Source organism: Vicia villosa, linkage group LG3, assembly GCF_029867415.1.
Source record: "Vicia villosa cultivar HV-30 ecotype Madison, WI linkage group LG3, Vvil1.0, whole genome shotgun sequence".
Lineage (NCBI taxonomy): Eukaryota > Viridiplantae > Streptophyta > Magnoliopsida > Fabales > Fabaceae > Vicia > Vicia villosa.
The window spans coordinates 69,699,861-69,723,559 of record NC_081182.1 but is presented as its reverse complement, the minus strand read 5'-3'; positions in this window follow the sequence as shown (position 1 = coordinate 69,723,559).

Sequence of the window (23,699 nt, the reverse complement as noted above, 5' to 3'; positions counted from 1 at the left end):
GGATAATTTAAGAGTGTTGAATTGTGTAGTGTTGGTTGAATTTCAACCGTTGTTGCAAGATAAAAGGTTTATGTGTGAACAAGCTGAGACTGACAGGTGGAATTGGTATCTTTTTCAAGTTGCAATGGCTTTGATATCATTGTATTTAAAACATGGGATTACACTTTCAAAGATTTTGATCTTGAGGTAGTTATTGTATTAAATTAATGACAATATCCTCTTAATTTATATATTTTGTTAATCAATAGTTAACTAAAACTACATGTTTTATAAAATGTTTTAAAACTTTTTTATTAGTAGTAAATCATTAGATTGTTTTATAGTTTATATTTCTTTTTAAAACTTTTGAGTAGCAATTTTAGTTTTTGGCATAATATCATTGTTTTTCATTTTATTGTCATTCTTAATTTTTATTTCTAATATTTTTAATTATATTTTTCTATGATGAAATCTTAAATATATTTAACTTTTAAAACAAAGATGCATATACTTTTAGATATTTTATTTTTATTTCCAATATAATAAATAAAGATAAATATTTATTTAATTTTTTATATAAATTATTTAAAAATAATTGAGATATTATTAATTTAACTATTTAAAAATTACTATAACTATAAATATTTATTTAGAAACCGAGAATAATTTAATGAATTTGGATTTTAGGTATATTTATTCAGAATCTATATTTAATTTTTAATACGTGTATTAATTCTAATTAATGTATTTAATATTCCAACAATGACTCTCCATATTTCAAATTCACACAAATTAATTAGTATTTTTATTATCGCTACCATTTAACATCCGTATTCAAAATCCACAATAAATCATTATTTATATATTTATGGTCAAATATGATATGTTAATTGAGTAAAGTGACTAATAATTATATACTATTAATATCCTTATTTTGAATAAAAAATAATTAAGATTAATAATAAATATTTATTACTATCATTACATTTATGAGATTCTTCCTTAATCTATTATTATAACTTTTTAAACCTATTTAATTTCAATTGATAGTATGATTTATTTCTATTTTATTATTTTCAATACATATATTGAAAGACCAACGTGCATGTATAATATATTAATAAATACAAACACCATTAAAGTGTGTAAAATTATATTAAAATATTAGTTTATTAATGTTTGTAATTTTTTTTAATAAAATGTTAATATTTATTTGATATTTTTTTAAATTTTTTTTTATTAATACATAAATTTGTTACTATAAAATTTGATACGATAAAATTTTAATAATTTATACTCTCTTACTATATCTAATAAAGATTAATAAATTAATTTGATATATTTCATTATCATTCAAATTTTTATCTTCAAGTACCATAAGAGTCATTTATTAATTGTGGTAGTAAATAATTTTTAAGACTAATGTAGTTTGACAATAATATGTAATTTTTATATTTGTTTTAGTGAAGGAGTTGATATAATTTTATTACATAAAACATATATTACTACAAATTATTAATATTATTATTATTATTTTAAATCATTTAATTTTGTTTTATGCATCAATTACTTTTATTGAATAGATCCATATTAAAACGGGTTTTAATTTATAACTAAAATGGAACTTAATAGTGAAGTCTTATTTTAGTCCCTCACAATAAGTGTAGAGGTCAGATTAGTCCCTGAAAAAAAAAAAACTCCCTATTAAATCCCTTACAAAATTTAACCGGGCAATGTTAGTCCCTCTACTAATATTCTTCTAAACCAATATTTTTTTACTTTTGAACCGCAACTGGACCACCAGTGAAGACACATTTTAGCCCCTCACAAAAAATAAAGAGTCCAAATTAGTCCTGAGAAAAAAATGTCTCTATTTAATCCAAGTCATGTTAGTCCCTCTTTCAATATTTTTTTCAAACGATTTTTTTCCTATTTTTAAACTATGATTGGACTTGACAAAATAGACCTGCTTTCAGAAATTGAGTACGGGTCAGAGGTTGAGTTCCTTTGCACATGGTCTTCATAGTCTAAGTTTCTACCAGAAGTTGGGTTCCCTAGATGTGAGACATTAAAATCTTATCATTCAGAATTTGAGTCATCATATTATGATCTTTCATAATCTGAGTCTCAAATTTCTCTTCATATGTTCCTATCACAGCCAGAGTCCGGTAAATTTTTTGACTAAAGATCCTGCACACTTGAACATAAGTTTGTGTACCTAATTGTTCATTAATTACTTTGTTATCATCAAAACCTAAGTAATATGGTACAAACCAATTTTCTTCCAACATATCATGTGTATTATTTTCGCCACAAGTATTATTTACAAAAGCAAGAAATTATCCTAAATCACCTTAGTAACAAAACTAAACCTTCCTAAAAGATCATTAACAACTAAAACAATAACAACATCTAATACACTAGAATACATAACATAAAAACCATAGTCACCCACCCATAAGCATGATAATAAACCAAACAAATAAAAGAACTCCCTTTATAAATAATTTCAATTTAATAGTCGTAAAATAGGAGTCCAGTCACAATTTAAAAATAAAAAAAATTGATTTAAAAAAATACTAAAAGAGAAACTAATATGGCTTGATTAAATTTTGTAAGGGATTAAATATATACCTTTTTTTTCTTAGGGACTAATTTGGATCCTTCATTTTTTGTGAGGGACTAAAATGAGTCTTTATTAGTAGTCCAGTCACGGTTCAAAAGTAAAAAAAAAAAAACTGATTTTAAAAAATGTTAGTTGAGGGACTAACATGGCTCGGTTAAATTTTGTAAGGGATTTAATAGAGAATTTTTCTCTCAGGGACTAATCTGACCTCTACAGTTGTTGTGAGGGACTAAAATGAGACTTCACTCTTATTTATATTTTGTATTAGAAATACGCACATTGAAATTATTCATAATTATATACCTAGGTAAATTGTATATAATTTAACCATCATTATATTATATTTATTTACTATTTATATATATTGCGCGATCTGTGTGAACGAACAGGTAGATGACTACTTAATTATTTTATTTTTTTCAACTAAAATATACATTTTCGACGGGTCAAGATTACTTAATTTTTATATCTTTTATATGCATTTCTTAATCATCATTGTACTATATTTTTTTACTATTTATATTGATTCCTTTTATATAGCCGGATTTTAAATTACTCAATTTTTACAAAATGTATATTTTAGATGTAAGTTTATTAATTATATATAAGCTTACTAATTTTATGTATTATAATAAACTATTAATTCAAAATTGATTATATGTTAATTGAGTATATGACTAATAATAAATATTTTTTATTTTAATTTTATCAAATATATCATTACCAAATAATTATATATTTGAATGAATTTATTGATCAACAAATCAAATAATTAATTTATTGTCAAAATTACTTCATTAATCTAAACTAAATCAAATCAAATTAGAGCACTTAATTTATAGTAATATATTCATGATTTATATCGAGTTTGCGTGACCCGTGCGAACGCACGGGTCCTTTGCTAGTTTTCATTATACTTGTGCTGTAGCTATTTTCGTTTCAGCCATTTTATTTTGTTCTTAATATTTTGTTTTGCTTCTTTATGTCATATATGTGGTACTGACTGGTCCTAGGTTTCAAAGTATCACTTAGGAACTTAGGAATTATTAAATAGTATAATGCAAATTGAAATGACAACTATAATAGTATAATAATAATGGATATGAAAATATAATATAGTTATAAGAATTATAATATAATAGTATTATATGGTAGAAATAAATATGATTTATGAGAATGAAAATAAATTGCAAACAGTAGGAAATAAATGGTGGAACATGCAACATTAGTAGACTAAAATGCCCTTTTTCATAGGATGTTAGAATTGGAGATAAAATAGTGAATTGAAATTAATTTGGTATGATATTAATTGGTTGATTAAACTAATAGTTGGATTAATTTCGATAAGTTTATTTTAATTGGAATAAACTTGGACTTAGATTAATTATTCGGTTTATCGGTAAATTGCGATATCTTGAGAATTTGACCGTAAATGTGTTTTGGTTGAATATTTACGTTGAGAATGATGTTGTGTTGATAATTGAATTAGATGCTAATTGGAAGTTGAATTGGTTTATTTGATATGTTGGCATATTAGAACCATTTTGTAAATTGACCGAAAACTATGGTTTGGATTTGGATGCATTCGTTGCGAATAATGTTGTGATTGCCGATATGATTATTATTGTGCATTGTTATGTGAGTAGTCTCATAGTGTGAATTATAGCAAATTTTGATATTTTGTATATAACACTATGAATTGATAAGTTATGTTGTGAGCCTTTGGCTAAAATGTTAACGGTGTGATGTTGATATGTGACCGTGATTGTGTTGTTGTTATGTCGTTGTTTCATTGTTGAATCGTGGTAGTTGTATGTTTCCGCATAGCATAGCATAACATAAAGTTGAACGGTGTGATGTTGATATGTGACCGTGTTGAAGGCTTTGCCTTATGCCTCGAAATTACTGACAATGTTCTAAGTTGGGAGTTTTACTCCAATGGTACCACATGCATATGCACAGTTGATTCGCATTCGAGTCTTTGTTAGTTGTTGTTGGTTGAAGTTGTTGTTTATGCATTGTGATGCTTATGTGTTGATTCGTTGAAGATGTCGATGTGTTGATATCAAGATTATTCTGTGATGATGTTTTTTTGTGTTGCCTATGTCTATGTTGATGTTGTGTGAAACGGTGATTCATTTATATTCCTTACCTAATATATGATTTATCATAATCCTATTTATATAGTTTGATATCTCACCCTTTCTGTTTGAATGTTGCCTCCACGTGGGTAACGTGCAGGTAATTCAGATGAATAGCTATTTCCGCTTATAGTCGAGTTTTGGGTGTCATTGCTCTGATACATAGCACTCGGGGGGAAATGGACACTTACTTTATGCTGTTATTTGTTTATTGAACTTTATGTTGTATTTGAGGAGATGTTGGTATTGTTGCTATTTTATTGTTCAAAGATGCTATGTCTATTTGGTGAATCATTGTGAATCCTTTGCAAGTTGAACCTAAGTTTAGAATATGCTATGTGTAACACGGTGAACTGACTTTTATTTTTTAAAGCAACCAATGTTGCGGTAAGCACGAGTCGCCACCGACTTTTATTTTGTCCAATTTTAGGAAAGGTAAAAAGTACAGAAAAAGACCTTTTTTAAAAAGAAACGGGCTCGGGGGGTAGGTTATGAAAAGGGAAGGTGCAAGCACCCTTTTCATCCGTAGTTATCTACGGGCTCTTAGTTTGCTTAGCTCATGTTTGTTTGTTTTGAGTTGAAAAGGGGCATAAGGACTTTAGCGTAAATGCGTAGCCTTAGTTTTTGAGAGAGTATTGAAAAGATGTTTTTAATTAAGCTAGGCATACTAAGAGCACTACCCTAAATAGTTGGTCTTTTTCTATGCTTTTTAAAGCTCCTAGGACTATCCATACTATATAGAAGTAGGTAGTCCTTGTTTATATTGGACGTGCGGGTCATCGAAGGGTCATCGAGGTCGTTGAAGGCAACAGGTAGAGGTACCTTTAGCAATATTCGGAGGGATAATCATCGCTTCCTAGGCAACCATTCGAGGGACTAGATCATATCATCGTAGGCAACATCGTGGGTCATCGAGGGACTTATGATCTTTGCGATGATTTTTAATCGAGGGACTTTTGCTAATGGGTACCTCTACATTTGAGGGACACGACCTTATAATCGAAGGCAACCAAGAGAGGCGTACCCTAGGGGTGAGTGAGTGCAGGTGTGTTGGATTCAATTATTTATCTTTGGAGTTAGTGAGCTAACGTTCAATTGTTATCTTTTCATACAATCCTATTAAACATACATCTAGCAGTTTATAGCAGTTTACAGGGTGCAGAAAGTAAAAAGCGGAAAAGAAAGTCCTACGCTATTACAGGGCTTCGGGGATGGGGATTACAATTTACCAAATGGGAATAAAAATTAAAGCGGGGAGTAACAAGATTAATATATACGAAATAAGATAGAACTTGCGAGTGTCCACTAAATAGTGCGTTGCTCAAGATAGTATCTCGCAATCAACAAAAAAATGTTAGTACGGATATATATACATAAAATGATATATACATAAAATGATGATAAGAAATGAAGTGAAAACACTAACAAATAATCATGACAATTAACTAAAGAAAATTATAAATAAACATATTAAATTCTAAAAAGATATTGAAAATTAAATAACATATTTTTTTGTGTTTTTGTTATTATATGTATATATATTTTAATTGGATTAAAAACCTAAATCTAGAAGAGCATTTTTTTTTGTATTTTATACTTATTCGTTACTTTTTTGTTTAAAAATTTTTTAGAACAAAAATCTACTTACTAAAGGACATATGAAACCAAAAAAAAGAAATTTTTTTAAAAAACAACTAAGGCTGTACGTGACAGCCAACACACCACTTTCTTTTTTTTTTTATATTTTTTATAAAGCAACACAAATCACTATATATAATTATTATGGTTTGTGGTTTATCAATTAAACACATGAAACGAAAACAGACCAGACCACACTGTTAGAACATAGTCATGATCACCTTGTTCAGTAAACCGTACAGTACGGGTGATATATTAGAATAGTTAGCTGGCCACCACTAATAACCAATTTAAAATAAATAAATGACATATATTGACATAACAACAAGTACACCATGGAAACATAGAAGAAATAGAAAAGCAAAAATGCAAAGAGCTTATTAGCAGCGACAAAAAATGCGGTAGAAAATACATCGTACCCAGTAGTTATGGCAGAGCTCGGAAGCGTACATCACCGGATAGGGAGGATCGGGCGGCTACGGCTGTGGTGCAATTTCCGGCAGCTTCGGTTGTGGGGGAGACCGCAGTGGTGTCCGTTTGCCGGTAACAGTTCCGATCGGAAGGAGGAGGCTTTGCGGTGGCTGGAGATAGATCGAGGCTTTGTTGGTGCTGCGTCATGGATCTGTAATGTTGAATCACAACGGCGATGAGCGGTGCTGACAGGTTAATCGGAGCTTCTTCCTACGGTTGTATGCGGTGTGGAAACGGATGTTGTGTGGGCTGCTTGCGGATGTGCAGATCGGAGGGCTGGTCGGAGAATGGCGGCTTTGCGATTTGGCCTCCACCTTATTTCCTCTACTTCTGTTATTTTTTTCTGCAAACACAAACAAACAAAACAAAAAAAAAAAGATTTTTTTTTGTATAAATGTTATATTGTAGTGTTAGTTGTAGTGGTATTGAAGAGTTTTTTTTTTTTTGGTGGGATGAATTTGTACGTGAAACAGATGGAAAAAGGGTTAGTGTTGTTCAAAGTTTAAGAATGAATATACAGTGTGGTCTGAGAATTTGGACGTGAGTGTTAATGTTTAGGGGTAGAGTGGTGGTCCTTGTTTGTACGTGAGTGTGATATGAGGGAGAGGATATAAGGGTTGATTATTCGGCTCTCCGGAGAGAATAGGTTAGGATTCGTGTATAGAATTGGGCTACGGTTTTGAGTGGTTGCTGTAAGTGTGGAGGTTGAATAAGGGTTAGAAATTTTTGTGTATTAGGGTTAGTTTGTACGTGTGGTAATGGGTGCGAAAATATGTACATGTGAGAGAGGTTAACTTAAGCGTGGTAGTGCAGGTTAGGATTGTTAACTGCAGAGGTTTTGTGCCGTGAAAAAAAAAAGTTTAAATGGTCAGTCCCCTTGTGCTGAAGAAATGTTCTCAATTTATAGAGTGAGTGGGTGAATGTTTATGGCAAAAAAACATGTTTTTGATGACCATGAAAATTAAAGATTCTTTCCTTGTTATTTTTAAAAATTTTCCAAATTCATGAGATCATGCTCTTGATGGTGGTTAAAGGTCTTTTAAAGAAATTGATTTGACTTCTAGAAGCCTTAAAAATGGGCGCCCACCTTTTGTCATCTATTTTGTTTTGATTTTTTTTTATTTTGAATGAAGAATTTCATAAATTAAAATAAATATATAAAAATGTAATTAAAAAAACAATTTTTGGGTTTTGAAGATAATTTAAAAAAATGGAAATAAAGTTAGTAATAAATAGAATGGAAAATGTTAGGAGTAGAATTCGAACCCATGACCACGTACTTACAAACCTTACCTCCTTACCAACTATGCTATATTATTTGTTCAAAATAAAAAGTTAATTGAAAGTTTATGAAGCATCGGTCAGCATTTTGCTATTTATTAAAATATAACAATTTAAGAGTAAACTATTATATTTTTAAAATAGACTTTAAATCAAATATTTATAAAATTTTGGATGTCAATGTAAATGAACCCAATATTTTATAAAATCCAATTTTAAAAATAATTTTGACTTTTTGAAAAGTGTGGGCAAATTTTGGGGTATGACAGCTGCCCCTGTTCAATCTTCTTGAACCTGAAAATGTAGATTGGCGTATCCGCCACTCGGGATCTGAAGGTGGAAGAGGATTGAACACTAAAATACCCAAAAATTTGCACTTGCTGGTGCAGGGAATAGTGCTATTGATGGTTTGAATGGGCTTAAAGATGCCATTAGTTGGATTGACAGGATGCTGTCGGAGGTGGGCTTAAAGATGCCACAAGTCTTTTGATCGTATGAAGGTCAGAGTGTAGTCGTACGTTAGACTGCATCTGAAGATGATGAGTATATGAGAACATCAGAATGAACCGTTCGTTAGGCTGTATCTGACTTTCTTATCCTCAATCTCCTCTAAATTGTTTCTGAATTGAATTGTTGGCTCCATTATCGAAGTATTAAGATTAGATCGTTGACTCCATTGTCTTGACCACCTCTTGTTACTAAGAATCGGGATTAAATTGGTGACTCCATTGTCGGTGGCTCCATTGCCGATGGCTCCATTGCCGTAATCGTTTTGACTCCATTGTCGTGATCAATTGTGACTCCATTGTCGGTGGCTCCATTGCCGTGATCATTTAGACTCCATTGTCGTGATCAATTATGACTTCATTGTCGGTGGCTCCATTGCCGTGATCATTTTGACTCCATTATCATGATCCATTTGTGACTCCATTGTCGGTGGCTCAATTGCCGTGATCATTTTGACTCCATTGTCATGATCAATTGGGACTCCATTGTCGGTGGCTCAATTGCCGTGATCATTTTGACTCCATTGTCATGGTCAATTGGGACTCCATTGTCGGTGGCTCCATTGCCGTGATCATTTTAACTCCATTATCATGATCCATTTGGGACTCCATTGTCGGTGGCTCCATTGCCGTGATCATTTTAACTCCATTATCATGATCCATTTGGGACTCCATTGTCGGTGGCTCTATTGCCGTGATCATTTGACTCCCTTGTCAGGATCAATTTGTGACTCCATTGTCGGTGGCTCTATTGCCGCGATCATTTTGACTCCATTGTCATGATCAATTTGTGACTCCATTCTCGGTGGCTCTATTGCCGCGATCATTTTGACTCCATTGTCGTGATCGATTGATGACTCCATTGTCAGAGGCTCCATTTCCGCGATCATTTTGACTCCATTGTCATGATCAATTTGTGACTCCATTGTCGGTGGCTCTATTGCCGCGATCATTTTGACTCCATTGTCATGATCAATTTGTGACTCCATTTTCGGTGGCTCTATTGCCGCGATCATTTTGACTCCATTGTCGTGATCGATTGATGACTCCATTGTCAGAGGCTCCATTGCCATGAATGAGTGTCAGGATTAAGTCCTTGTCTTGATTGTCCCGGTACTATAAATGATATTCGACTGGGAAGTGACCTGAAAAGGTAAAGTTAGTTTCTTATGCGATGTCATGATGCATGTAATGTATTATGACTGTTTTTGAAATGAATGAGAATGTTATGCTTATGCTATGAGGTATATGATGTATGAATGCAAAATGTTGTTTAATGATGACAGTAAATTGTATCAGTGTTTTGCAGGGAAAATAAATCTCTGACTGTTCAGCGCTTTTGAGAGATTATTTGAATCTCGACTTGACTTCCCCAGATGAATGGGATAACACCATGTCATGCCCCTTGTGTATATTGGCCTTTAGCCAACTGAGTCTAGCGTAAGAAATATTTTTTCTTTTTGATGCGCTTTTGAAGCAACTTTGTCTGTCTGGAGGACTTTCTGAGCAACCTGCCCCAGTATCATGAACTTAGGAACAATGCCCCTAATTAATCTGGGTCGGAGGTAATTTTCAACTATGCTTGGGTGCATGCCCCTGATTGTTCAACACTTTTGAGAGATTCTTCAAATCTTGACCTGATTGCCCCAGATTGACTGAACTATTACTCAACGGAGTATCCAACTGCTTTTGTGCCCCTGAGGGTGATCAGAACTTGAGGTATTCTCGCTCGAACTCAACGGAGTTCTGAAGACAACTTGTCCCTTGAAAGGATTAAACTTTTCATCTGCAGCTCATGATGGAATCTTTCCTGGTGTCAAGTACTTGTTCATATGCAAAGAATGTTTAAAATGAGAAATATAATTCTAATGCAAAGTTCATGTTTGTCTTGAAGTTTTAAAGAGGAAATTTTTGAAAACATCTATTTTTGTGAAAGGTGGTGTGATACCAACTCAAGCGTTTTAGCAGAACTCCTAGGAGTCAGTTTACCGTATTCTCGTTTACAGTATGCTTTCGAATTAACCCTGCTTCAATTAGGACTTTTGAGGGTTGTAACGTGGTCAGGTTCACGGTTTTTTTTAGAAAAAATGGATGTTTAGGCTCAAAATTTTATTGGTGCCCACCCCCTTCGTGATGTTCTCCAACCTAAGTTCAGTTAAATTGACGTGAGCATTCATCCTTCAAGAAGAGTTTGAGTCGATTTGAGGAATCGATGAGGTGTTCGGACGTGGCAGTCACGATCTTGAATTTATAGACATGCGAATTTGCCCCTTTTGTTGAGGATCCTTTTTTGTTTCCCTAACTTTTGCCTGGACAATTATTTTGAATTCCGAGTTTGAAGTCCAGCGGGATGCCCTAACTTTTGCCTAAGTCACTTGTTTTCAAGTTTGTTGACTTAGCGGGCTTTCTTTTCTTTTTTTTCCTTTTTCCATTATTTTCTTTTTTGAACAAGTCGTATGACCCTGAGATGTCTTTGATTCGTTGAAAAGATTGTGACTGCCTTATTTCTTGGCCGACGAGGGATAGTCGTTGTTGTATCGTCATATTTTGACATCCAAATGTGAGGGATAATCATTGCGGTCTCGACTTTTGCCCAACCTTTTGAAGGATAACCATTGTTGTATCCTTAGATGCGAGCTCCTGCTGAATTTTGAACACTCAATCAGTTTAACCGAACACTACCCTGCCCCTAGGTTAAATGTGAGGGTTTTTTCGTATAGAAAAGAAACTCCTACTTCAAGGCTCAAAGGGGTTGACAAGGGATTAACTTCCTTATATCTCCAGTGTTTGGGAATTTGAAACAATGCCTGTACATCATCAACAGGGTTTTACTCGAAAGCACACCATTTGAGATTATTGGTATTATGCGTTCGTCATTCTCCCTTCAGAGTCATCATGCTTTATCACTGAGAGTTTGGTATCACAAGCAAATAAAAACATATTAGAGCGAGAACGAATGAATTTTTTCAAGACAAACATATCCAATGCATCATTATTATAGTTCAAAAACAAACAAGTATTGCATATAGACAATATTGAACAAGAACAAGAAAGATTACGCATGAAAATGCATGAGAAATTACGAATTGCCAACATTGAGGAGATTTTCTCCGTATGGACTTATTGCTTCAGAAGGTCCATTGAGTCAAAGGAGAACTTCAAATCTGGCCTGCAGGTGTGAATATGATAGCCTTTGCATCAATCAGGTCTTGTACCTTATCTCGGACTAGTTGGCAATTATCGATCGACTGACCAAGTGCCCCAGAGAGGAAATCAAACCAAGTGTTCGTATCTGAACTACAGATTACCTCTAAGAAGAAGATTCTGACGAAGCCACAAAGGAGTTGTAAGTATCAAGCTTTAGGGATTTGAGGCAGAAAATGATAAGCTCGTTGTCTGGAAACCTGTTATGCAATGATATGTATGCAAATGCATATGCAATGTTTTCAAGGATCTTTCTGGAACCCAATTTGCAACATTGAAATGTATTTGCAGCTTTGTTGAAGAACTACGACTTCCATCTTTGAACGTCCTTCTTTAAGAATCAGGCTCACCATATCCAGTGGGTCATAGCCTCTGATTCGGGGTACAATACTTTTGATTGTGAAGGCATATGGCTAGAGGAAAATAAATCCCCTTGCCCCTTGATAGGAACTGTACCTTTGAGTTTGAAGGTATCTGGCTAGGGGAAAATAAATCCTCCTGCCCCTTGTTAGGAATCTGGCTCTTGATGATGGCACCTGGAACTGCGCGCCCTAAATACTTGAGATCCTTGAAAAAGGTTAGTTAGGTGATGAGGACGAGTAAGTCCTACAAAGAGTTCAAGTTGTTAGTGTATACACAAATCCTGCAAGAAAACCAAACGGTTAGGGTATAAACAAATCCTGCAAGGAAACCAAAATGGTTAGGGTATAAACAAATCCTGCAAGGAAACCAAACGGTTAGATAACAATCAAGTCACACAAGTGTCCTTAAGTTTAAAGGCTTGCATGGAATCCATAGGTAAGTACCCTCCCAACTGAAGTTTAGTTGGCTCAACCTGTCCTAGATAAAGATCGGGTTCTAGGGAGCTCATATCATTGACCTTTCTCGAAGGCGCTTATCTCAGTTCGGCGATCGAATCACCAACCGAAAAGGTCCCGAAAGTCCAGTCCATATGAGTGTAGCTTCGAGTATCAACCAACTTCAGTCGGAACCAAAGCCAGCCATCTCGCTACTTTCTAAAAGGCCAAAGTTTAGTTCAACTAAGGTTCTAGGGGCGAATTAGTGCTTAATGACACCACGCAGTAGCCAAGCATTTCCTCAGGTCGGATCCCAAGGAACACCAGGACAAACCAATGTGTCACACTAACGATGGCCATCAGATCAACCACATCAGTATACGCTGTGCAGTCTCCTTGATCTCATGCCATTTACCTAAGGTACTCAGATCCGGGTGTAGGATCTTTCACACAATAACAAACCCAAGCATTTCCTTTTAAAAAATAAAGCATACAAACAAACAATTAAAAACATTTACAATGAACTAAGCCCTAAGGTAAACCCCTCTTAAAGAATCCCCAGCAGAGTCGCCAGTTCTGTAACACGGTGAACTGACTTTTATTTTTTAAAGCAACCAATGTTGCGGTAAGCACGAGTCGCCACCGACTTTTATTTTGTCCAATTATAGGAAAGGTAAAAAGTACAGAAAAAGACCTTTTTTAAAAAGAAACGGGCTCGGGGGGTAGGTTATGAAAAGGGAAGGTGCAAGCACCCTTTTCATCCGTAGTTATCTACGGGCTCTTAGTTTGCTTAGCTCATGTTTGTTTGTTTTGAGTTGAAAAGGGGCATAAGGACTTTAGCGTAAATGCGTAGCCTTAGTTTTTGAGAGAGTATTGAAAAGATGTTTTTAATTGAGCTAGGCATACTAAGAGCACTACCCTAAATAGTTGGTCTTTTTCTATGCTTTTTAAAGCTCCTAGGACTATCCATACTATATAGAAGTAGGTAGTCCTTGTTTATATTGGACGTGCGGGTCATCGAGGTCGTTGAAGGCAACAGGTAGAGGTACCTTTAGCAATATTCGGAGGGATAATCATCGCTTCCTAGGCAACCATTCGAGGGACTAGATCATATCATCGTAGGCAACATCGTGGGTCATCGAGGGACTTATGATCTTTGCGATGATTTTTAATCGAGGGAATTTTGCTAATGGGTACCTCTACATTTGAGGGACACGACCTTATAATCGAAGGCAACCAAGAGAGGCGTACCCTAGGGGTGAGTGAGTGCAGGTGTGTTGGATTCAATTATTTATCTTTGGAGTTAGTGAGCTAACGTTCAATTGTTATCTTTTCATACAATCCTATTAAACATACATCTAGCAGTTTATAGCAGTTTACAGGGTGCAGAAAGTAAAAAGCGGAAAAGAAAGTCCTACGCTATTACAGGGCTTCGGGGATGGGGATTACAATTTACCAAATGGGAATAAAAATTAAAGCGGGGAGTAACAAGATTAATATATACGAAATAAGATAGAACTTGCGAGTGTCCACTAAATAGTGCGTTGCTCAAGATAGTATCTCGCAATCAACAAAAAAATGTTAGTACGGATATATATACATAAAATGATATATACATAAAATGATGATAAGAAATGAAGTGAAAACACTAACAAATAATCATGACAATTAACTAAAGAAAATTATAAATAAACATATTAAATTCTAAAAAGATATTGAAAATTAAATAACATATTTTTTGTGTTTTTGTTATTATATGTATATATATTTTAATTGGATTAAAAACCTAAATCTAGAAGAGCATTTTTTTTTGTATTTTATACTTATTGGTTACTTTTTTGTTTAAAAATTTTTTAGAACAAAAATCTACTTACTAAAGGACATATGAAACCAAAAAAAAGAAATTTTTTTAAAAAACAACTAAGGCTGTACGTGACAGCCAACACACCACTTTCTTTTTTTTTTTTATATTTTTTATAAAGCAACACAAATCACTATATATAATTATTATGGTTTGTGGTTTATCAATTAAACACATGAAACGAAAACAGACCAGACCACACTGTTAGAACATAGTCATGATCACCTTGTTCAGTAAACCGTACAGTACGGGTGATATATTAGAATAGTTAGCTGGCCACCACTAATAACCAATTTAAAATAAATAAATGACATATATTGACATAACAACAAGTACACCATGGAAACATAGAAGAAATAGAAAAGCAAAAATGCAAAGAGCTTATTAGCAGCGACAAAAAATGCGGTAGAAAATACATCGTACCCAGTAGTTATGGCAGAGCTCGGAAGCGTACATCACCGGATAGGGAGGATCGGGCGGCTACGGCTGTGGTGCAATTTCCGGCAGCTTCGGTTGTGGGGGAGACCGCAGTGGTGTCCGTTTGCCGGTAACAGTTCCGATCGGAAGGAGGAGGCTTTGCGGTGGCTGGAGATAGATCGAGGCTTTGTTGGTGCTGCGTCATGGATCTGTAATGTTGAATCACAACGGCGATGAGCGGTGCTAACAGGTTAATCGGAGCTTCTTCCTACGGTTGTATGCGGTGTGGAAACGGATGTTGTGTGGGCTGCTTGCGGATGTGCAGATCGGAGGGCTGGTCGGAGAATGGCGGCTTTGCGATTTGGCCTCCACCTTATTTCCTCTACTTCTGTTATTTTTTTCTGCAAACACAAACAAACAAAACAAAAAAAAAAGATTTTTTTTTGTATAAATGTTATATTGTAGTGTTAGTTGTAGTGGTATTGAAGAGTTTTTTTTTTTTTGGTGGGATGAATTTGTACGTGAAACAGATGGAAAAAGGGTTAGTGTTGTTCAAAGTTTAAGAATGAATATACAGTGTGGTCTGAGAATTTGGACGTGAGTGTTAATGTTTAGGGGTAGAGTGGTGGTCCTTGTTTGTACGTGAGTGTGATATGAGGGAGAGGATATAAGGGTTGATTATTCGGCTCTCCGGAGAGAATAGGTTAGGATTCGTGTATAGAATTGGGCTACGGTTTTGAGTGGTTGCTGTAAGTGTGGAGGTTGAATAAGGGTTAGAAATTTTTGTGTATTAGGGTTAGTTTGTACGTGTGGTAATGGGTGCGAAAATATGTACATGTGAGAGAGGTTAACTTAAGCGTGGTAGTGCAGGTTAGGATTGTTAACTGCAGAGGTTTTGTGCCGTGAAAAAAAAAAAGTTTAAATGGTCAGTCCCCTTGTGCTGAAGAAATGTTCTCAATTTATAGAGTGAGTGGGTGAATGTTTATGGCAATAAAACATGTTTTTGATGACCATGAAAATTAAAGATTCTTTCCTTGTTATTTTTAAAAATTTTCCAAATTCATGAGATCATGCTCTTGATGGTGGTTAAAGGTCTTTTAAAGAAATTGATTTGACTTCTAGAAGCCTTAAAAATGGGCGCCCACCTTTTGTCATCTATTTTGTTTTGATTTTTTTTTTTATTTTGAATGAAGAATTTCATAAATTAAAATAAATATATAAAAATGTAATTAAAAAAACAATTTTTGGGTTTTGAAGATAATTTAAAAAAATGGAAATAAAGTTAGTAATAAATAGAATGGAAAATGTTAGGAGTAGAATTCGAACCCATGACCACGTACTTACAAACCTTACCTCCTTACCAACTATGCTATATTATTTGTTCAAAATAAAAAGTTAATTGAAAGTTTATGAAGCATCGGTCAGCATTTTGCTATTTATTAAAATATAACAATTTAAGAGTAAACTATTATATTTTTAAAATAGACTTTAAATCAAATATTTATAAAATTTTGGATGTCAATGTAAATGAACCCAATATTTTATAAAATCCAATTTTAAAAATAATTTTGACTTTTTGAAAAGTGTGGGCAAATTTTGGGGTATGACAGCTGCCCCTGTTCAATCTTCTTGAACCTGAAAATGTAGATTGGCGTATCCGCCACTCGGGATCTGAAGGTGGAAGAGGATTGAACACTAAAATACCCAAAAATTTGCACTTGCTGGTGCAGGGAATAGTGCTATTGATGGTTTGAATGGGCTTAAAGATGCCATTAGTTGGATTGACAGGATGCTGTCGGAGGTGGGCTTAAAGATGCCACAAGTCTTTTGATCGTATGAAGGTCAGAGTGTAGTCGTACGTTAGACTGCATCTGAAGATGATGAGTATATGAGAACATCAGAATGAACCGTTCGTTAGGCTGTATCTGACTTTCTTATCCTCAATCTCCTCTAAATTGTTTCTGAATTGAATTGTTGGCTCCATTATCGAAGTATTAAGATTAGATCGTTGACTCCATTGTCTTGACCACCTCTTGTTACTAAGAATCGGGATTAAATTGGTGACTCCATTGTCGGTGGCTCCATTGCCGATGGCTCCATTGCCGTAATCGTTTTGACTCCATTGTCGTGATCAATTGTGACTCCATTGTCGGTGGCTCCATTGCCGTGATCATTTAGACTCCATTGTCGTGATCAATTATGACTTCATTGTCGGTGGCTCCATTGCCGTGATCATTTTGACTCCATTATCATGATCCATTTGTGACTCCATTGTCGGTGGCTCAATTGCCGTGATCATTTTGACTCCATTGTCATGGTCAATTGGGACTCCATTGTCGGTGGCTCCATTGCCGTGATCATTTTAACTCCATTATCATGATCCATTTGGGACTCCATTGTCGGTGGCTCCATTGCCGTGATCATTTTAACTCCATTATCATGATCCATTTGGGACTCCATTGTCGGTGGCTCTATTGCCGTGATTATTTGACTCCCTTGTCAGGATCAATTTGTGACTCCATTGTCGGTGGCTCTATTGCCGCGATCATTTTGACTCCATTGTCATGATCAATTTGTGACTCCATTCTCGGTGGCTCTATTGCCGCGATCATTTTGACTCCATTGTCGTGATCGATTGATGACTCCATTGTCAGAGGCTCCATTGCCGCGATCATTTTGACTCCATTGTCATGATCAATTTGTGACTCCATTGTCGGTGGCTCTATTGCCGCGATCATTTTGACTCCATTGTCATGATCAATTTGTGACTCCATTTTCGGTGGCTCTATTGCCGCGATCATTTTGACTCCATTGTCGTGATCGATTGATGACTCCATTGTCAGAGGCTCCATTGCCATGAATGAGTGTCAGGATTAAGTCCTTGTCTTGATTGTCCCGGTACTATAAATGATATTCGACTGGGAAGTGACCTGAAAAGGTAAAGTTAGTTTCTTATGCGATGTCATGATGCATGTAATGTATTATGACTGTTTTTGAAATGAATGAGAATGTTATGCTTATGCTATGAGGTATATGATGTATGAATGCAAAATGTTGTTTAATGATGACAGTAAATTGTATCAGTGTTTTGCAGGGAAAATAAATCTCTGACTGTTCAGCGCTTTTGAGAGATTATTTGAATCTCGACTTGACTTCCCCAGATGAATGGGATAACACCATGTCATGCCCCTTGTGTATATTGGCCTTTAGCCAACTGAGTCTAGCGTAAGAAATATTTTTTCTTTTTGATGCGCTTTTGAAGCAACTTTGTCTGTCTGGAGGACTTTCTGAGCAACCTGCCCCAGTATCATGAACTTAGGAACAATGCCCCTAATTAATCTGGGTCGGAGGTAATTTTCAACTATGCTTGGGTGCATGCCCCTGATTGTTCAACACTTTTGAGAGATTCTTCAAATCTTGACCTGATTGCCCCAGATTGACTGAACTATTACTCAACGGAGTATCCAACTGCTTTTGTGCCCCTGAGGGTGATCAGAACTTGAGGTATTCTCGCTCGAACTCAACGGAGTTCTGAAGACAACTTGTCCCTTGAAAGGATTAAACTTTTCATCTGCAGCTCATGATGGAAGCTTTCCTGGTGTCAAGTACTTGTTCATATGCAAAGAATGTTTAAAATGAGAAATATAATTCTAATGCAAAGTTCATGTTTGTCTTGAAGTTTTAAAGAGGAAATTTTTGAAAACATCTATTTTTGTGAAAGGTGGTGTGATACCAACTCAAGCGTTTTAGCAGAACTCCTAGGAGTCAGTTTACCGTATTCTCGTTTACAGTATGCTTTCGAATTAACCCTGCTTCAATTAGGACTTTTGAGGGTTGTAACGTGGTCAGGTTCACGTTTTTTTTAGAAAAAAATGGATGTTTAGGCTCAAAATTTTATTGGTGCCCACCCCCTTCGTGATGTTCTCCAACCTAAGTTCAGTTAAATTGACGTGAGCATTCATCCTTCAAGAAGAGTTTGAGTCGATTTGAGGAATCGATGAGGTGTTCGGACGTGGCAGTCACGATCTTGAATTTATAGACATGCGAATTTGCCCCTTTTGTTGAGGATCCTTTTTTGTTTCCCTAACTTTTGCCTGGACAATTATTTTGAATTCCGAGTTTGAAGTCCAGCGGGATGCCCTAACTTTTGCCTAAGTCACTTGTTTTCAAGTTTGTTGACTTAGCGGGCTTTCTTTTCTTTTTTTTCCTTTTTCCATTATTTTCTTTTTTGAACAAGTCGTATGACCCTGAGATGTCTTTGATTCGTTGAAAAGATTGTGACTGCCTTATTTCTTGGCCGACGAGGGATAGTCGTTGTTGTATCGTCATATTTTGACATCCAAATGTGAGGGATAATCATTGCGGTCTCGACTTTTGCCCAACCTTTTGAAGGATAACCATTGTTGTATCCTTAGATGCGAGCTCCTGCTGAATTTTGAACACTCAATCAGTTTAACCGAACACTACCCTGCCCCTAGGTTAAATGTGAGGGTTTTTTCGTATAGAAAAGAAACTCCTACTTCAAGGCTCAAAGGGGTTGACAAGGGATTAACTTCCTTATATCTCCAGTGTTTGGGAATTTGAAACAATGCCTGTACATCATCAACAGGGTTTTACTCGAAAGCACACCATTTGAGATTATTGGTATTATGCGTTCGTCATTCTCCCTTCAGAGTCATCATGCTTTATCACTGAGAGTTTGGTATCACAAGCAAATAAAAACATATTAGAGCGAGAACGAATGAATTTTTTCAAGACAAACATATCCAATGCATCATTATTATAGTTCAAAAACAAACAAGTATTGCATATAGACAATATTGAACAAGAACAAGAAAGATTGCGCATGAAAATGCATGAGAAATTACGAATTGCCAACATTGAGGAGATTTTCTCCGTATGGACTTATTGCTTCAGAAGGTCCATTGAGTCAAAGGAGAACTTCAAATCTGGCCTGCAGGTGTGAATATGATAGCCTTTGCATCAATCAGGTCTTGTACCTTATCTCGGACTAGTTGGCAATTATCGATCGACTGACCAAGTGCCCCAGAGAGGAAATCAAACCAAGTGTTCGTATCTGAACTACAGATTACCTCTAAGAAGAAGATTCTGACGAAGCCACAAAGGAGTTGTAAGTATCAAGCTTTAGGGATTTGAGGCAGAAAATGATAAGCTCGTTGTCTGGAAACCTGTTATGCAATGATATGTATGCAAATGCATATGCAATGTTTTCAAGGATCTTTCTGGAACCCAATTTGCAACATTGAAATGTAGTTGCAGCTTTGTTGAAGAACTACGACTTCCATCTTTGAACGTCCTTCTTTAAGAATCAGGCTCACCATATCCAGTGGGTCATAGCCTCTGATTCGGGGTACAATACTTTTGATTGTGAAGGCATATGGCTAGAGGAAAATAAATCCCCTTGCCCCTTGATAGGAACTGTACCTTTGAGTTTGAAGGTATCTGGCTAGGGGAAAATAAATCCTCCTGCCCCTTGTTAGGAATCTGGCTCTTGATGATGGCACCTGGAACTGCGCGCCCTAAATACTTGAGATCCTTGAAAAAGGTTAGTTAGGTGATGAGGACGAGTAAGTCCTACAAAGAGTTCAAGTTGTTAGTGTATACACAAATCCTGCAAGAAAACCAAACGGTTAGGGTATAAACAAATCCTGCAAGGAAACCAAAATGGTTAGGGTATAAACAAATCCTGCAAGGAAACCAAACGGTTAGATAACAATCAAGTCACACAAGTGTCCTTAAGTTTAAAGGCTTGCATGGAATCCATAGGTAAGTACCCTCCCAACTGAAGTTTAGTTGGCTCAACCTGTCCTAGATAAAGATCGGGTTCTAGGGAGCTCATATCATTGACCTTTCTCGAAGGCGCTTATCTCAGTTCGGCGATCGAATCACCAATCGAAAAGGTCCCGAAAGTCCAGTCCATATGAGTGTAGCTTCGAGTATCAACCAACTTCAGTCGGAACCAAAGCCAGCCATCTCGCTACTTTCTAAAAGGCCAAAGTTTAGTTCAACTAAGGTTCTAGGGGCGAATTAGTGCTTAATGACACCACGCAGTAGCCAAGCATTTCCTCAGGTCGGATCCCAAGGAACACCAGGACAAACCAATGTGTCACACTAACGATGGCCATCAGATCAACCACATCAGTATACGCTGTGCAGTCTCCTTGATCTCATGCCATTTACCTAAGGTACTCAGATCCGGGTGTAGGATCTTTCACACAATAACAAACCCAAGCATTTCCTTTTAAAAATTAAAGCATACAAACAAACAATTAAAAACATTTACAATGAACTAAGCCCTAAGGTAAACCCCTCTTAAAGAATCCCCAGCAGAGTCGCCAGTTCTGTAACACGGTGAACTGACTTTTATTTTTTAAAGCAACCAATGTTGCGGTAAGCACGAGTCGCCACCGACTTTTATTTTGTCCAATTTTAGGAAAGGTAAAAAGTACATAAAAAGACCTTTTTTAAAAAGAAACGGGCTCGGGGGTAGGTTATGAAAAGGGAAGGTGCAAACACCCTTTTCATCCGTAGTTATCTACGGGCTCTTAGTTTGCTTAGCTCATGTTTGTTTGTTTTGAGTTGAAAAGGGGCATAAGGACTTTAGCGTAAATGCGTAGCCTTAGTTTTTGAGAGAGTATTGAAAAGATGTTTTTAATTGAGCTAGGCATACTAAGAGCACTACCCTAAATAGTTGGTCTTTTTCTATGCTTTTTAAAGCTCCTAGGACTATCCATACTATATAGAAGTAGGTAGTCCTTGTTTATATTGGACGTGCGGGTCATCGAGGTCGTTGAAGGCAACAGGTAGAGGTACCTTTAGCAATATTCGGAGGGATAATCATCGCTTCCTAGGCAACCATTCGAGGGACTAGATCATATCATCGTAGGCAACATCGTGGGTCATCGAGGGACTTATGATCTTTGCGATGATTTTTAATCGAGGGACTTTTGCTAATGGGTACCTCTACATTTGAGGGACACGACCTTATAATCGAAGGCAACCAAGAGAGGCGTACCCTAGGGGTGAGTGAGTGCAGGTGTGTTGGATTCAATTATTTATCTTTGGAGTTAGTGAGCTAACGTTCAATTGTTATCTTTTCATACAATCCTATTAAACATACATCTAGCAGTTTATAGCAGTTTACAGGGTGCAGAAAGTAAAAAGCGGAAAAGAAAGTCCTACGCTATTACAGGGCTTCGGGGATGGGGATTACAATTTACCAAATGTGAATAAAAATTAAAGCGGGGAGTAACAAGATTAATATATACGAAATAAGATAGAACTTGCGAGTGTCCACTAAATAGTGCGTTGCTCAAGATAGTATCTCGCAATCAACAAAAAAATGTTAGTACGGATATATATACATAAAATGATATATACATAAAATGATGATAAGAAATGAAGTGAAAACACTAACAAATAATCATGACAATTAACTAAAGAAAATTATAAATAAACATATTAAATTCTAAAAAGATATTGAAAATTAAATAACATATTTTTTGTGTTTTTGTTATTATATGTATATATATTTTAATTGGATTAAAAACCTAAATCTAAAAGAGCATTTTTTTTTGTATTTTATACTTATTGGTTACTTTTTTGTTTAAAAATTTTTTAGAACAAAAATCTACTTACTAAAGGACATATGAAACCAAAAAAAAGAATTTTTTTTAAAAAACAACTAAGGCTGTACGTGACAGCCAACACACCACTTTCTTTTTTTTTATATATTTTTTATAAAGCAACACAAATCACTATATATAATTATTATGGTTTGTGGTTTATCAATTAAACACATGAAACGAAAACAGACCAGACCACACTGTTAGAACATAGTCATGATCACCTTGTTCAGTAAACCGTACAGTACGGGTGATATATTAGAATAGTTAGCTGGCCACCACTAATAACCAATTTAAAATAAATAAATGACATATATTGACATAACAACAAGTACACCATGGAAACATAGAAGAAATAGAAAAGCAAAAATGCAAAGAGCTTATTAGCAGCGACAAAAAATGCGGTAGAAAATACATCGTACCCAGTAGTTATGGCAGAGCTCGGAAGCGTACATCACCGGATAGGGAGGATCGGGCGGCTACGGCTGTGGTGCAATTTCCGGCAGCTTCGGTTGTGGGGGAGACCGCAGTGGTGTCCGTTTGCCGGTAACAGTTCCGATCGGAAGGAGGAGGCTTTGCGGTGGCTGGAGATAGATCGAGGCTTTGTTGGTGCTGCGTCATGGATCTGTAATGTTGAATCACAACGGCGATGAGCGGTGCTGACAGGTTAATCGGAGCTTCTTCCTACGGTTGTATGCGGTGTGGAAACGGATGTTGTGTGGGCTGCTTGCGGATGTGCAGATCGGAGGGCTGGTCGGAGAATGGCGGCTTTGCGATTTGGCCTCCACCTTATTTCCTCTACTTCTGTTATTTTTTTCTGCAAACACAAACAAACAAAACAAAACAAAAAGATTTTTTTTTGTATAAATGTTATATTGTAGTGTTAGTTGTAGTGGTATTGAAGAGTTTTTTTTTTTTTGGTGGGATGAATTTGTACGTGAAACAGATGGAAAAAGGGTTAGTGTTGTTCAAAGTTTAAGAATGAATATACAGTGTGGTCTGAGAATTTGGACGTGAGTGTTAGTGTTTAGGGGTAGAGTGGTGGTCCTTGTTTGTACGTGAGTGTGATATGAGGGAGAGGATATAAGGGTTGATTGTTCGGCTCTCCGGAGAGAATAGGTTAGGATTCGTG